The 13,785-nt window shown below is 52.9% G+C and overlaps 1 pseudogene; it reads right to left on the bottom strand.

Moving 5' to 3' along the window:
- Positions 1-3,329: 3,329 nt before the first annotated feature.
- Positions 3,330-6,190, bottom strand: LOC140708586 (lysophospholipid acyltransferase 7 pseudogene; annotated as a pseudogene).
- Positions 6,191-13,785: the final 7,595 nt, after the last annotated feature.

Genomic DNA, 13,785 nt, shown 5'->3' with positions numbered 1-13,785 from the left:
GCAATTCTCTTGCCTCAGCCTCCCGAGTAGCTGGGATTATAGGCGCCCGCCTCCATTCCCGGCTAATTTTCTGTATTTTTAGTAGAGAAGGGGTTTCGCCATATTGCCCAGGCTGGTCTTCACCATATTTCCCTGACCTCAAAGTGATCCACCTGCCTGGGCCTCCCAAACTGCTGGGATTACAGGTGTGAGCCACCGCGCCTGGCTATGAGTTTCTACTTCTTTTTTTTTTTTTTTTTTTTTTTTTGAGGTGGAGTCTCACTCTGTTGCTCAGGCTGGAGTGCAGTGGCGAGATTCCGGCTCCCTGCAGCCTCCACCTCCTGGGTTCAAGCCATTCTCCTGCCTCAGCCTCCCCAGTAGCTGGGACTACAGGTGCACACCACCACGCCCAGGTAATATTTTGTATTTTTAGTAGAGATGTGGTTGCACCATGTTAACAAGGATGGTCTCAATCTCCTGACTTCGTGATCCACCCGCCTCGGCTTCCCAAAGTGTTGGGATTACAGGCAGGAGCCACCACTCCCGGCCTTTTTCTTTTGAGACAGTCTCGCTCTGTCGCTCAGGGTGGAGTGCAGTGGCATGATCTCCGGTCATTGCAACCTCTGCCTCCTGGGTTCAAGCGATTCTCCTGCCTCAGCCTCACAAGTAGCTGGGATTACAGGTGCGCACCACACGTCTGGCTAATTTTTGCATTTTTAGTAGAGACAGGGTTTCACCATGTTGGTTAGGCTGGTCTTGAACTCCTGACCTCATGATCCACCTGCTTGGGCCTCCCAAAGTGCTGGGATTCCAGGTGCGAGCTGCCGTGCCTGGCCTGAGTTTCTGCTTCTAAAGGCTGCACAGATAACAATATCAAGCACAGAGTCTCCACTCAAGAAATACTGGAAAAATGAAAAACAATAAAAACAAATATGTAGCACGCACTTACCTGTCAGGCCTCACACTAAATACATTTCACATTTTATCGCATTTAGTCCTTCTATCTACCTATGAAACCAGTAATAAATAGCATTAACTCCATTTAACACTTGAGGCAACTAAGAGGTCAACTAACTCCTCAAGGTTTCTCCATAACCTGGATGGCCAAGATCCCAGGAAGTCTGGCTGTTGAGTCCACAGGACTCAGTACATTGCTTCTGTCAAGTGAGGCTGACTTTACACAAGTAGAAACTGAGACCCAGAGAGGGGGAATGGTTTTACACCAGCATGCTGCCACTAATCAGTGGCAGGGCAAAACCAGGCTAAACAAACTACAACTCCCATGAGCCTCCGGGGCAGGAGCCCAGCCAGGGAAGCTGCAGGCTACCCTGGGGCTTGCTGGGTGATGTAGTTCTGCAGTGTCACCTGAGGCTGGTGGGACTCACTCACCGCAGGACATAGGAACGGGCAGGTGCGCTCTTGTAGATATACTGTGCCAGCCACCACTGCACCGTCATGTTCCAGTACCGCATGCCATTGCGCACCCGCACGCAGAAATCTGTGCCGTAGCAGTCGATGTTGCGGATGGTCTCATAGTCATACTCCGGGGAAGCCGCCTTCTCTGGACTGGGGGGTGGAGGATGAGGGGGCACAGACATGCAGCTCAGCCAGGCCCCCACCCGATGCCTGCTAGTGTCCCAGCCCCGGATGCTAAGGAAGGGATCCTGGTCAGGCAATGGCCCTCTGGCTGTCAGACTTGCTAGGGCAACAAGGGAGGGTGGCCCAGGGGGTGCCTGTAGGGGAGGACGACGGGTGGGCCGGGTGGTACAGTTCACTGACAATGGGCTTCTTCTTCTTTTGGTACCTAATGGGGCCTGCCACAGCCATGAAAAGCCTTGAAGGGCTATGGTTGCTAAGCTATGAGTCCTTTAAGCAACCAACCTCAGTATATTCAGAGAAGCCTCCAAGGATGGTCCCTTCTAAATCGTCGGACACTGCAGTTGCTAGGGAAGTTGTGATTATCATCCCTCATAACAAGGTGCTTCATGGTTGCTAGGGAGATGTTCCAGGCACCAGTGGGGTCCCCATGATCTTTGTTGCTAAGGAAAAGGCATTCCTTAGCAACAAGGCCTGGGATGTTTAGAAAGGCTTTTAGAAAGGGGCTTTTTCCTGGTCGCAGTGATTGTTGGAGAAGTGTCACCTCTAACAATACAGTGGTTCCCTCGTCACTCATGCCGACAGCCCCAGCAGTGGGAAACGTTGGCCCATATGAAGCCTTGGTGGCCTCTGATGATGGGAGGGGAGCCTTCCTTTAGGGGTGGGGACCGAGCAGATTTAGAAAAACCTTCAATTCCTGCTTGGATTCACTGGGGGGACATCGTCTCTCTAGCAGCTGGAGGTCAGAGCATGGTTATTAGGACAGTGGTAATAAATTCACGTGGGGGTGTCACTACTCCCACAACAGAATGGCAGTTGGTGACGACTCGGGGACAACCCTAGCAGGGAGTAGTTCATCATTTACATCGACGGGCTGTTCCCCCAGCTGCAGTCCAAGCCCCTGAGGGAAGGCTGACCGCAGCTGCGAGGAACACAATGGCAGTCTACTCCTGGTTGGCGGGGGTGCCATTTCCCTAGCAACACGGGGGCAATACTTCCTCAGCCACAAGAAAGTCCACAGCTATGGCCGTGCTACTTGCCTAGCAATACAGGTGCTGGGGGTTGGGGGGTGGAGCCTCTCTGGCAACAAGGGTCAACCCATAGTTACCAGGGGGAGGTTTGGCTTCCTTAGCAACAGTGTAACCGTAGTTGGTAGGAATGGCATGTCATCTGTTGGGGAACAGCACTGGTCAGGGATTGGAAATTGCTATTTCCTTGCAAACAGAGGGCAGCTGAGGGCTGCTATGTGAGAATATCCCACGGGATGGCGCAGTACTAGCTCCTAGCAACAAAGGCGCAGTGCAAGGGGAGCCATATCTGCAGCAACAGAGCAAAACTTCTGGCAAAAAGAGGTGAACTACTGTTGCTAGGGATCCTGCTTCCCTAGCAAATAGCAGTGTTCCGTTGCTAGGGAACCGTTTCCCTAGCAACAGAGGTTCCCTAGCAACAGAGGGTGACCCACCACTACCAAAGGATGGCATCCCCAGCAAGCAGGAACAACCTGGTTCTGGAGGGTGATACTTCCGTGGCAACAGGGGGGTGGCACAGAGTTGCTAAGTTACCACCTTTTCCTAGCGACAGGGGGCAGTTCACCATACTGCGGGGTGACAAGCGCTAGCAACAAGGGGCATCTGTCAGTACCAGGGCTCTTTTCCCTACCGATAGGGGCTGGTAGGCCGTGGTTGCCAAGGGGGCGACACTCTGCTAACAAAAAGATGGTGGCCCTGGCCCCTTGCTCCCCGCTCTCCTCCATGCTAGGGGCAGAGCCAGCCCTTGGAGGTGGGGGCTGCTGGGTCTTGGGAAGCCTCCCTCGCGCCGCCTGACCTGCTGGGGGGTGGGCATTGGAGGGTGGGGCCGCCCCCAGCCCAGGCTTTGGCGGCCACGGGGTAGGCCCCGAAGCCGGCGGCAATGCAGCCGCACTCGGCGGCAATCCAGGTCACGTAGAAGCGCGTGCAGAAGGCGAAGAAGACGGGGATCATGTAGAAGAGGCGGGGGGGCAGCGGGCGGGCGTAGAAGGCGTCCTCGCGCACTGCCTCCAGCGGGAAGAGGTGGGAGGAGAGCAGGAACAGCAAGAGCTGGGCCGGCCAGGCGCGGCGCAGCAGGGGCCGCAGGCTGGGCACGGCCCCCGGGAAGGGCTGCTCCAGCCAGTCCAGGTAGGTGCGGTAGCGGAAGAACGGGCCTGTGGGGCGGGGAGTGAGGGCCGCCGTCAGACAGGCAGGTGGGCAGAGCTCAAGTCTGCAGGAGGAGGAGAGGGAGCTTGGAGGGAAGGGGGGAAGAGGGAGAGAAAGGGGCAGAGACTGGGCGCCGGGGAGACCCCAAGGGTAGGGACAGAGGCCCAGGGAAATGGGGATGAGGAACGAGAGACGGGGGGGGGGGGGGGGGGGGGGCGGGGACAAGAAACTCAGAGAGACAGAGACAGTGACAGAAAATTAGAAAGAAGGGCCGGCGCGGTGGCTGACACCTGGAATCCCAGCACTTTGGGAGGCCTAGCTGGGAGGACTGCTTGAGCCCAAGAGTTCGAGACCAGCCTGGGCAAAACGGCAAGACCCCATCACTACAAAAAATAAAAATTAGCCAGGTGTGGTGGAGGGCACCTGTAATCCCAGCTACTGGGAGGGCTGAGGCGGGAGGATCGTTTGAGCCCAGGCTGCAGTGAGCAGTGACTGTGCTACTGCGTTCCAGCCAGGGAGGGAGGGAAGGAGGGAAGGAGGGAAGGAGAGAAGGAGGGAGGGAGGGAGGGAGGGAGGGAGGGAGGGAGGGAGGAAAGAAACTAGGAGATAGCTGTGGAACTTTAGCTACAACATGATGGTGATCTGGCCTAGGGAGGAAGCAGTGTGATTCACAGAAGGGACCGGGGTTAAAATTTTTGTATGTTCACAAAAGACCATATGTTTAGGTCAATGTAGCATGGGAAGTTAAAAATAAAAAAGAAAGAAAGAAAAAAAAATTAAAATAAATAAGACCACATGTTGTGTGATTCCATTTATAAGTACAATGTCTGGAACAGGCAAATCTTTACAAATAGAAAGTCAATTACTGGTTTCCAGGGATGGATGGAGGTTTGGGGGATGATGGATATGGGGTTTCTTTGCAGGGTATGAAATTGTTCTGAAAATAACTACACAGTGGTCATGTTTGCACAACTCTGTGGATATACTAAAAATCAGGGAGTTGTATGTTGGTTTTTCTTTTCTTTTCTTTTTTTTTTCAGGAAATCAAAGCCAAGAGTTGTATGTTTTAAGTGGATGAATATGTGAATTAGAGTTCCCTAAAGCTGTTATTGGAAAGAAAAACTTTGATGAGGTAAACATTAATGAAAAATCTTTTTTTTTAAATTTCACACACATATATACATATATATACACACACTCACACATATTATATATATAAATATATATATATATATATACAGACACATTTTTTTGAGACGGAGTCTCGTTCTGTCGTCCAGGCTGGAGTGCAGTGACGCAATCTTGGCTCACTGCAAGCTCTGCCTCCCAGGTTCACGCCATTCTCCTTCCTCAGCCTCCTGGGTAGCTGGGACTACAGGTGCCCACTACCACGCCCAGCTAATTTTTTGTATTTTTAGTAGAGACAGGATTTCACTGTGTTAGCCAGGATGGTCTCGATCTCCTGACCTTGTAATCCACCCACCTCGGCCTCCCAAAGTGCTGGGATTACAGACCACCGTGCCTGGCCGACATACATATATATTTTTTGAGACGGAGTCTTGCTCTGTTGTCCAGGCTGGAGTGCAGTGGTACAATCTCGGCTCACTGCAACCTCCACCTCCTGGGTTCAAGCGATTCTCCCATCTCAGCCTCCCAAGTAGCTGGGATTACAGGCGCACACCACCATGCCCGGCTAATTTCTGTATTTTTAGTAGAGACGGGGTTTCACCATGTTAGCTAGGCTGGTCTCAAACTCCTGACCTCAGGAGATCTGCCCGTCTTGGCCTCCCAAAGTGCTGGGATTACAGGTGTGAGTCACTGCGCCCGGCCCTTTTAATTTTATATTTATTTATTTTTTAAAATAAAGGTTTAAAATAAAGGGACGGGATCTTGCTACATTGGCCGAGTGGATCTTGAACTCTTGGCCTCAAGCAATCCTCTGGCCTCAGTCTCCCACAGTGCTGAGATTATAGGCGTCAGTCCCCACGCCCAGATGAAAAATATTTCCTTAAACTGAAAGTGGGCCCTAAGCTGTGAATATTTGTTATCTGGGCAGCAAAAACATCAGGTTAACATAGATCTTTACCTCCTTTCTCTCTTCTCTCTGCTCCCGATAAGCTACAGGAGAAGAGAAGAGCAAGGAATCACTTAGGCTGAGAACAGCCAGCTTCTACCCCGAAGCAGCTCTGGTCCAGCGGAGGCGTGAGACGTAGACCCAGACACATGCTCACCCTCACAGCAGCAGATGCTAGGATGGAGGTTGCCCCGGGCAGGGCGGGAACACAGAACAGGCACTCAGGGCGGTGGAGAGACAGAGCTGTTGGGCAGGCCCACTCACCTGTCATGATTCCCACATAGCAGTAACTGTAGCTGAGCGTCTCCATCAAGGAGGGCACGTCGGGCAGCAGCACCAGGGTGGGCCCCTTGTTGAAACTCGAGGTCATTTCCTTCCTCTGGGCCAGGTGCAGGTCCTGGACTTCACTGGCCAGACTCACCAGCTGGGCGGAAGGGGGTGAGCAAGGGGCCAGGTCAGAACTTTGGGCCCTTCCCCACACCCATCTCCCTTGTGCTGCTGCCCTCTGATGCCAAGGGGTGCTGCATGCTCGCAGCTCTGCATATCTAGGCTGTGTGTAAGGCCTCTAGCTGGGCAGTGTTCCCCAGGGATCAGTCCCAGGCCCTCCTCCCCGCCTTCCCTGTTCTGTCCTTACCTGCTCTCAGGCAGTCACAGAGGTTTCGATACTATCCACACACTGATGATGCTCAAACGCTACCCCAGCCCCAGACCTATCCATCAAGTGGCTTATTGGCATTTAGACTCGGATGTCTCCAGGCACCCCAAAACGCACTGGAAATGGAAGACGATGTTACCCGCCCCACAAAGTAGATCCTCTTCTAGTGTCTCCTCTCAAACAATAGGCCACCAAATTGTTCAAGCCCAAAACCTCCCTCACTCCCTCACTCCCCAAATCCGATCTCTCTTTTTTTTTTTTTTGAGACAAGTTTTGCTCTGTCACCCAGGCTGGAGTAGAGTGGCATGATGTTGGCTCACTGCAACCTCCACCTCCTGGGGACTCAAGCAATTCTTATGCCTCAGCTGGCCAGGCTGGTCTCGAACTTCTGGCCTCAAGTAATCTGCCTGCCTTGAAATCCCTTAAGTTTAACTCTGTTGCCTCTTTTCATCTCCACTGCTGAGCTGAATATGTTGTACTCTCCACCCTTTCCCACCAGTCCCAAGGTCCACCCTATATCAATAGATCTCATTCTTCCAGCTTGTGGCTGGGTTGTCCATAGAAATCCCTGGCTGGAGTTGGACAAAGTCAGGAGAGGGAGGGCAGGGCTTTTATTCCCTTGTGAGATGGCCTTGGGCTGGCCATCACCCTTGATAGATTGTTTCAAGGTGGGTGGCTCTACTCACCCTTTAAAAAAAAAATGTTGGCCTGGCGTGGTGGCTCGCGCCTGTAATCCCAGCACTTTGGGAGGTGGGCGGATCACCTGAGGTTGGGATTTTGAGACCAGCCTGACCAACAAGGAGAAACCCCGTCTCTACTAAAAATACAAAAAATTAGCCAGGCATGGTGATGCATGCCTGTAATTCCAGCTACTCAGGAAGCCGAGGCAGGAGAATTGCTTGCACCCAGGAGTCGGAGTTCGTGGTGAGCCAAGATCGTGCTATTGCACTCCAGCCTGGGCAACAAAAGCGAAACTCTGTCTCAAAAAAAAAGAAAAATATAGGGCCTGGTGTGATGTGGTGGCTCACGCCTGTAATCCCAGCACTTTGGTTGGCCTAGGCAGGCAGATCACTTGATGTCAGGGGTTTGAGACCAGCCCAGCCAAGATAGTGAAACCCCATCTCTACTAAAAATATAAAAATTAGCCAGGTGTGGTGGTGGACGCCTGTAGTCCCAGCTACTCGAGAGGCTGAAGCGGGAGAATCGCTGGAACCTGGGAGGCAGAGGTTGCAGTGACATCACACCACTGCACTCCAGCTGGGTGACAGCGAGATTCTGTCTTAAAAAAAAAAAAAAAAATTTTTTTGTAGAGACAGAGTCTCACTATATTGCCCAGGCTGGTCTTAAACTCCTGGCCTCCAGCAATCCTCCCACTATGACCTCCCAAAGCGCTGGGATTATACAAGTATGAGTCATTGCACCAGGCCTACACAACCCTTTTTCCATTGAGGTACCACAACCTGACCCACTTCCCCTGGACCTTGAGTTGGAAACGGCTCCTGCTGCTGGTCTGGGGTTCAGGTACCACCCCCTTTTTTTTGAGGCAGTCTTGCTCTGTCACCCAGGATGGAGTGTAGCGGCACTATCTCGGCTCACTGCAAGCTCCGCCTCCCGGGTTCACCCATTCTGCTGCCTCAGCCTCCCCAGTAGCTGGGACTACAGGCGCCCGCCACCGCGCCCGGCTAATTTTTTGTATTTTTAGTAGAGACGGGGTTTCACCATGTTAGCCAGGATGGTCTCGATCTCCCAACCTCATGATTCGCCCACCTCGGCCTCCCAAAGTGCTAGGATTACAGGCGTGAGCCACTGCACCCAGCTGGCACCATCCCTTTTCGATCCTCTACATCCTGCCCACACGGTGGCCACTCCTTCAATCATCCTAAATGCGCATTTCCTGCTGCAGCTCAGACCTACCCACAGCCGACAGCCTGTATCAAGGCACCACAGTCTGTCACCTGGACTCAGATAAATGGATCCTTTTTTAGGATCCCTTTATCTAGGATAAAGAAGGATCCCTTTATCTAGGATAAAAGAGGATCCCTTTATCCGAGTCCATTCCAGCTTGCCCTGTTCCACTTCAATTCTCCTTCAACATCCAGAATGAGTATTTTTTTATTTTTATTTTTTGAGATGGAGTCTCACCCAGGGAGGCCCAGGCTGGAGTGCGATGGTGGGATCTTGGCTCACTGCAACCTCCACCTTCCAGGTACAAGCAATTCTCCTGCCTCAACCTCCCAAGTAGCTGGGATTACAGGTGTGAGCCACCACACCGGCTCATTTTTGTGTTTTTAGTAGAGATGGAGTTTTACCATGTTGGCCAGACTGGTCTCAAACTCCTGACCTCAGGTAATCCACCCACATCAGCCTCCCAAAGTGCTGGGATTAAAGGCGTGAGCCACCGCACCTGACCTAGAACGAGTATTTCTATTTATTTATTTTTGAGACGGAGTTTCGCTCTTGTCGCCCCGACTGGAGTGCAATGGCGCGATCTCAGCTCACCACGACCTCTTCCTCCTGGGTTCAAGCAGTTCTCCTGCCTCAGCTCCCCAAGTAGCTGGGATTACAGGCGTGCGCCACCATGCCCGGCTAATTTTTTGTATTTTTAGTAGAGACAGGGTTTCTCCATTTTGGCCAGACTGGTCTCAAACTCCCCACCTCAGGTGATCCGCCTGCCTCAGCCTCCCAAAGTGCTGGGATTACAGGTGTAAGCCACCGCGCCCGGCCAGAACAAATATTTTTAAACATTAGAAACTGGTCACATTGCCTCTTCTGGCAGCAAACCAAAAATCCCCTCTTCCAGCAGATCTCAGTCCTCCATGGGAAGAAGTCCAAAGTCCTCACGGTCGCCAGCCAGACCTAGCACGGTGTCAGCCCTGCTGCCCATTCCCTTTTGCTCTTCCCAGAAAGTGGCTGTGGCTGGTGCAGCAGGTGAACCCATCCTGCTCCCCTCCACACACATCATCCCTACGGCCTGAAATGCTCCTCCTCTAACCCCTCTCTCATCCAACCTACCCCTGCCACTGCTGAGCTCCCACGGGGCACGCTGAATGCTGTGGAGGCTGCTCCCTACCTAGCATGACCGCTGTGTTCACAGATAAGCCTCCAGTAGGAAACTGTGACTCTGTGGGTCTGGCGTGGGCCCTGGGAGTCTGTTTTCACCCATCTTCCCAGGTGACCAGGAGCCAGACCTGGATGCCCTAGTTTTGTGCCCTTCAACAAGTACCTTCTCCCCAGAGCTGGGTTTTCTCCTTTGCAAAATAGCTAGCTACAGAGATTCAAGGACAGCATGTTGGTAAACCACCCAGCTGGGCCTCTGGCTCACAGCAAGCACCCAATGGCACCTACTGTTACCCCACATGGGTTATTTCCTCACTCCAGGAGGAGCTGGGAGGTGAAGAGCTGCCCACGAGCATGTGAATGGGGAACCCTATGCCCAGGGCAGCAGTGTGGTGGCGGCCCACCCCCAGGGTGTGCAGGAGGTAAAATCCGGGAGCGGCTGGAGGGGGAGGTAAAGTGGGGAGGTGAAGGGGCCACAGGGAGGCTGGAGGGGAGTGGCAAGCCCCGAGTCTGACCTTCAGCATCAGTAGCAGCTGGACGGCGTTGGTGAAGGGCGTGGGAGTGGGCAGGCCCAGCAGGCTGAGGGCTCGGAAGAACAGGAGATAGGAGAAGGTCCAGGCCAGAGCCAGGGCGTGGCAGGAGCTGGGCAAAAGCAGGAGGTGCGTTGTGTTGGGCACAGAAGTCTCAACCTTGGCCACCCACTCCCCGAGTCCAGCCACCAATCCTCCCCCAACTCTCCCCATTCATTCAGAGACAGAAACACAGAAGGGCAGAGAGAGAGGACTGGAGGGTGGATGTAGGGATGGAATGAGTATGATTGAAATGGGGAGAAGAGGCTCAGCCACACAGAAACACACAGCAACAGAGAATAATGAGGTTCAGAGAAGCTTCAGGTGAAGACCCTGCAATCCTCCGCTTTTTCTTTATTTCCAAGGTCCAGGGCTCAAGAAGAGGGGGGTGGATATGAATGAATGTGAATGGTGGCAGGGCCAGCAGACACACCACCCACCTCTCTCCATGACATGGATGTAGCGAACTGGGACAAACACACAGGGACCAGATGCAGAAGGCGGGGGAGGAAGAAAAGCAGATGAAGAGGCTGGATATGGTGGCTCACGCCCGTAATTCCAGCACTTTGGGAGGCTGAGACAGGCAGATCACAAGGCCAGGAGTTCGAAACCAGCCTGACCAACATGGAGAAACCCCATCTCTACTAAAAATACAAAATTAGCCAGGCATGGTGGTTCATGCCTGTAATCCCAGCTACTCGGGAGGCTGGGGCAAGAGAATCGCTTGAATCCGGGAGGTGGAGGTTACAGTGAGCTGAGATCGCACCATTGAACTCCAGCCTGGGCAATAAGAGGGAAACTCCATCTCAAAAAAGAAAGAAAGAAAAAAACCCCCACGAAACAGAGAAAGGAGCTGATCAACAAGAGACAGCCAGACAGCCAGAGATGAGGCAGAAGCTGAGAAAGACCCAAAGAGGAAACAGGTTACTTCCTCCTCTGCCCTCCTCTCCCTCTCCTCCCTCCACCAAATTCTCACCAGGGCTGGGCCTGAATGAGGGCCTAGGTCCCAAGGATGGTGATCAGAGAATGCAAAGTGTGGGGGCCACAGGTGAACAGGGTGAGCCCCAGGCCCACAGCAGCTGCCTCCCACCTCTTCAGCCCAAGACCTGCAGGGGAAAGGGACAGCATAAGCCTGGAACCTTCCAGAGGGTCCCCCCCTTTATTTTCCACTGCGGAGGGAGCCTGACTCACCGGCTTTCTTAAAGAGGAAGCCGATGGGGATGGAGATAAGAAGAACCACTAGATACGTCCATTCTTCAGGCGACATGGTCTGGGGGAGGGGCAGAGATTCACAGTGAGAACCCAGGAATTCAGGCCCCCTGCCTCCTCGCTCTTCGAGGATCCAGGAACCCAGCCCTCTAGACCCCGGTTTTTGAGGATGATGGAGTCCGAGACTCAGCTCCTCTCCTTTGAGAACCTAGGAACCCGGACTCCAGCCCCTTCCTCCTTGGAGACAGGAATCCACCCCCAGCCCCTCTCCTATGAGCGCACAGGCCTCCAGCTCTTCTCTCCTTTGAGAACCCAGGAAAGCGTGGGGATCTCGCAGCACCCAGGCGCCTCCTTTGCGAAGGCAGAAATCAAAGTTACTCCCCGCACCCATACTGGGGACCCAGATTAGAAGACGCCCCTCTTTTAAAAACCCAGAAACAGCACCCCTCCCAGACCCTTCCTCTTCCACAGCCCAGGAATCTAGACCTCCGAGACCCCTCTTTCAGCGAGGATCCAGGAACCCAGATCCCCTCTTTGGACCCCCATCCCCCTGCCCTTGTGAAACCAGATATCCAGACCCCCAAGCCCTTCTCCTTCGCGAGCACCCAGAGGAGCCCGGGCCTCTAGCCTCCACCTCCTTCGGTGCTCCAGACCCCTCTCCTACGGAGAACCCGGGGACGGACACCCTTCCCTCCCCAGGCCCAGGCCCAGCCCCAACCTGTCCTGCGCACCCCAGCGTGGGTCGGATCCAATCCCCGGCAGATCCACAGGCGGTTGCGCCAGCTCGGAGCTCTAACGCGCCTCCGGGGCCGCCCCGCACCCACCAGCCTGCAGAGACCCTGCCGCCGTGTAACCTTGCCTTGCCACTGGGCGCCGCCACCCCGGCCCACCTGAGCTGCTCGCCGGGCAGGAGGCGGCCGAGCAGTCCCAGCCCGCGGGCAGCTGCGGCTCCGGCCACGCCTCCCCCGCCCAGCGCGCCCCCGCGCCGCCTGCTCCTTCTGGGCGCCCGCTGGGCCGCGCGGATCCGGGCAGGGATGAGGCCATGGTCAGGGTCCCGGGAGGGCAGGGAAGGAGCCCCAGAGCAGGCGACCGGAGCTTGAGTCGGCAACGGGCCAGGAGATCAAGACCATCCTGGCCTATATGTTGAAACCCCGTCTCTACTACAAATACAAAGATTAGCTGGGCTTGGTGGCACGTGCCTATAATCGAGCTACTCAGGAGGCTGAGGCAGGAGAATCACTTGAACCTGGAGACGGAGGTTACAGTGAGCCAAGATGACACCACTGCAATCCAGCCTGGCAACAAAGTGAGACTCTGTCTCAAAAAAATAAAAAAAAGAGAATGTAGAAATGATGCTGGGGAAGTAAATACGTTTCATCTCACAAACACATACAATCCATGAATTGTGATGCCTGGGACTCAGGTTGCCAAGGCTTTAAGGCCATATTGCGGTTCAACTGTAAAGTCCTCAAGATCAACTGGTAATTTCTGCCATGGACACAGGAAGGGACAATGGGGATGACACATGCAGTATAGTAGTCATGGGGAAAAAAACAAGAATTAAGAATGATGAAAGTTTACTTTTAGGGCGAAAGATGCAGTGCTGATTCCTTTTATTTGTTTTTATTTTTTATTTTTTTTGAGACAGGGTCTCACTCTATTGCCCAGGCTGGAGTGCAATGGCGTGATCTTGGCTCACTGAAGCTTCTGCCTCCCAAGTTCAAGCCATTCTCCTGCCTCAGCCTCCCAAGTAGCTGGGATTACAAGTGTGCACAACCACACCCAGATAATTTTTGTATTTTTACTAGAGACAAGATTTTACCATGTTAGCCAAGCTGGTCTCAAACTCCTGGCCTCAGTTGATCCACCTACCTCTGCCTCCCAAAGTGCTGGGATTACAGTCATAAGCCACCATGCCCAGCCTGATTCCTTTTAAATTTTGCTCCATAAAGAACAAATAAATAATTCTCTGATATCATAACTCAAGAGTTCAGAAATGTAACTGATAGTAATCAAATGACTTCTCTGTAGCTCCACATCTAGCATAATGATGTAATGCTGAGATCTCAGTTCTTGAAACAGTCACATGCAACTTGAGAACGCTGATCTGAGTTCATATGTAACTTCAGTTCTCTTAATAAAAAGGTATTCAGAAGTTCTCATTAACTGGCTGATGAAAATGTTCATGGTTCTCTGTGCCAATTTAAACAATAAATATTTATTTTTACTGAGTCCAAATTGCAAAAGAAAGGAAAGGATAGGAATGGAACCCCGAGAGGAGGAGCTGATGGTCTGGAATAGGTCCAGAAGTTCCTACTTAAAAAAGATTTTCCATATGCTCTACACCAGTTAGATTCATCCAGTTGAAAATTCAAAAGCCCTCAGAGAGAGTCAAACCTCATTCCAGGCAGTTGTTTGCTGATGTCAGCACTCAGAGAAGAGGAATTTTGATTGGGCAAAGAAATAAGAAAGGCT

Source organism: Chlorocebus sabaeus, chromosome 16 (genome assembly GCF_047675955.1).
Source record: "Chlorocebus sabaeus isolate Y175 chromosome 16, mChlSab1.0.hap1, whole genome shotgun sequence".
Classification (NCBI taxonomy): Eukaryota; Metazoa; Chordata; class Mammalia; order Primates; family Cercopithecidae; genus Chlorocebus; species Chlorocebus sabaeus.
The sequence above is the reverse complement of the archived record's forward strand: the minus strand, read 5'-3'. Positions and strand labels throughout refer to the sequence as shown.